This window comes from Myotis davidii, unplaced genomic scaffold, assembly GCF_000327345.1.
Source record: "Myotis davidii unplaced genomic scaffold, ASM32734v1 scaffold113, whole genome shotgun sequence".
In the NCBI taxonomy this organism is placed as follows: domain Eukaryota; kingdom Metazoa; phylum Chordata; class Mammalia; order Chiroptera; family Vespertilionidae; genus Myotis; species Myotis davidii.
In genome coordinates, this window is record NW_006284356.1 from 169,668 (window position 1) to 173,044 (window position 3,377).

Genomic DNA, 3,377 nt, shown 5'->3' on the forward strand with positions numbered 1-3,377 from the left:
TATCCCTCTCCCTCCTCTCTGTGAAAAATCAATAAAATATATTTAAAAAAAAAAAAAAAAACTATGGGCACCTGGCAAAGAACGGAAGCCACCACATTGATTTCCAAAGAATTCTGCTCACAGGCATGACTCCCCATGCCACGTTCTTGGCACCCTTACATTGTTACAATTTAACATACGCCTCACCTGCCCAACTGCACTGCTTGGCCTACACTCTCGCTTGCCTCTTTACTACTATTGTATCTAGGAAAACGATCTACACAAACTCTCAGAGCAGTGGTTCTCAACCTTCCTAAACTGCGACCCTTTAATACAGTTCCTCATGTGGTGGTGACCCCCAATTTCATTATTACAAATTGAACATAATTAAAGCATAGTGATTAATCACAAAACAATGTCATTATATATGTGTTTTCCGATGGTCTTAGGCAACCCCTGTGAAAGGGTCGTTCGACGCCCAAAGGGGTCGTGACCCACAGGTTGAGAACTGCTGTCTCAGAGTTTAGTGGGGTCAGGTCTCTACAGCACTTGGCAGGTAGAATCTCTACAGTTTCATGGGTTATGGCAGGCAACAGCGTTCCCACAGTCTGGAGTTCTCAGTGTAGGTGTCCATCCTAGAGGGGCTCAGCAGAAATGGCGTAGACATTATAAAAGGAATACGAGACATACAGACTATAAGACATTATACAGACATGTGAGATACAAGACAGCTACGAGGTAAAGGGCACCCTAAATTTACCTCAAACCATGAGTCCTTCCATTTGCCAGCTACTGCCTTATTTACAGTAGCAGCAAGAACCTTGTACAAAACCCTCCTCTAGCTGTAAAACCCTTTAGTCTGTTATCACCTCTGGACACACTCGCTCTATCTTTCTTTTATGCTCCTTTGCTCTGGTCCTGCTGACTTGCCTGCTCCCGGACTCCTAGGCATATCCCCCAACGCGGGTCTGCAGAGACACCCATCACCTGGGAAAGTTTGACTTCCTCCCCTGAGATTATGGTGAGATTATATGGTCTGGTCCCTGCTAGATGGCTGAGGTGTCAGACGCTAGTCCTCGAGTGCTGGGACTCCTGGCTCTGCAGTTGACCCCAGGATGCTGGGCTCTCTAATTCCTAACCTCCAAATGGGGAATCAACCTTCTATGCAGGATGGGAGTTCCCTGGCCTGTATCTTGGCTAATTGGGTCCAATTCAACCCCGACCTTAAAAAAGAAAAGATTAGCCCTAACCGGTTTGGCTCAGTGAATAGAGCATCGGTCTGTGGACTCAAGGGTCCCGGGTTCGATTCCGATCAAGGGCATGTACCTTGGTTGCGGGCACATCCCCAGTGGGGAGTGTGCAGGAGGCAGCTGATCGATGTTTCTCTTTCATTGATGTTTCTGGCTCTCTATCCCTCTCCCTTCCTCTCTGTAAAAATCAATAAAATATATTTTAAAAAATAGAAAAGATTAATTTTCTATTGTAATTTGGTCTGACCACAATGTAAGTTCCCCACTGGGGAGTCAAGACCTCAAAATGGGAGCATTAATCACAGCACCATCCTCCAATTGGATCTTTTCTGCAGGCAGCAGGACAAATGGTCAGAAATTCCTTATGTTCAGACATTTTTCCTATTATGAGAAAGGGAGGATCTCTTCCAGAAAAAGAAATTGGTAACCTGAGCCCTGACCAGCATGTTCAATGGTTAGAGTGTTGGCCCTCGCACCAAAGGGTCTCAGGTTCAATTCCCGGCCAGGGCACATACCTGGGTTGCAGGTTCGATCCGTGGCCCTGGCCAATCAATATGTCTCTCTCACATTGATGTTTCTCTCTCTTTTTCTCCCCCTCCCTCTGTCCCATCCGCTCTCTCTAAATAAATAAATAAATAAATTGAATTTTTCTTTTTCCTTTTTTTAATATATTTTATTGATTTTTTACAGAGAGGAAGGGAGAGAGATAGAGAGTTAGAAACATCGATGAGAGAGAAACATCGATCAGCTGCCTCCTACACACCCCCCAGTGGGGATGCGCCAGCAACCAAGGTACATGCCCTTGACCAGAATCGAACCTGGGACCCCTCAGTGCACAGGCCAACACTCTATCCACTGAGCCAAACCAGTTATGGCTAATTTTTTTCAATAAGCTTTTATTTAAACCAAACTGGTGTCATGTCAGGAAGCAAGACCTCAAAATGCTCCCTGTAGGGAATTATTCTGATACTTCTGAGCACATGGACAATGATACTGAAAGGCCTTTAACATCTTTTGAAACATTTGGATGATACAAAAATGATGCTGTTTTCAACTTCAGAGAAAACAAGATTATAAAATAAAGGACATAATCAGTGCATGACTTCACTCAGTAGTAAACAATGTTTAGGGAACATGTAAACTCTATTAATAAAACATAATTACCAGGGCATTAGAGGGTGGTTAACAGAGATGGTGTGTGGGCAACAAAATAGCCATGAGTTCTGTGGTCTGCGGCTGTCTTGTGGGAGTGCCTTGAAGAGTCTGGAAAAGAACATTAATTTGACATCTTAAAGGTAAAGACCGAGCTTCGTGAAGGCCTAGGACATGACTGCGCACCATGACTTGCTCTTCGTGAGGAACTTTTATCTTCAGACTATCAGTGTCGTTACTTTGGCCTCCGGGTTTGTAAGGACTGCCCTGCGGGCCTCCCCTGAGCTTGTCAGATGTATTATGTGGCCCCTTTTTGGTCCACAGGTCAAGCAATGGAAGACTATGTAGCACTGGCAGAGCTTGTTGTTTCGAAGGGCTTCCCTACAGTTTATTAGAGCTGTGAACAGCGTTACTGAGGGGGAAACACGAGACGTGCAGCAGTTGGTGTGGGCAGCGGGTTCTGTCCCTCTGTCCGTCCTGCAGGCCTTTGCAGAGCAACTGCTACTACTTACCATGTGCTGGCCCAGGGGCTACCTGCAGACCCAACACTTGGTACCTTCTGCACACACTGCGGTAGAGAAGACAACAGGTGAAGAGAGGAGAATAACAAATAATACATATAGTAATGTTCACAATATGTACTTGGTTTGTCCACATTTTCATGCAGGAAACCACTGTAAACATTTATGTACAACACTCCAGGGTTAAAAAAAAAAACAACAAAAAAAAAAACAATGTCATCGCCTGTTAAATGTTGGCTCAGTGGATCCAGTGTCTGCCTGCAGACTGAAGGGTCCCAGGTTTGCCCTAACCCAGCGGTCAGCAAGCTCATTAGTCAACAGAGCCAAATATCAACAGTACAACAATAAAAATTTCTTTTGAGAGCCAAATTTTTTTAAACTTAAACTATACAGGTAGGTACATTGTTCTTAACTTAATTAGGGTCCTCATAAGGCTTAGGAAGAGCCACACTCAAGGGGCCAAAGAGCCACATGT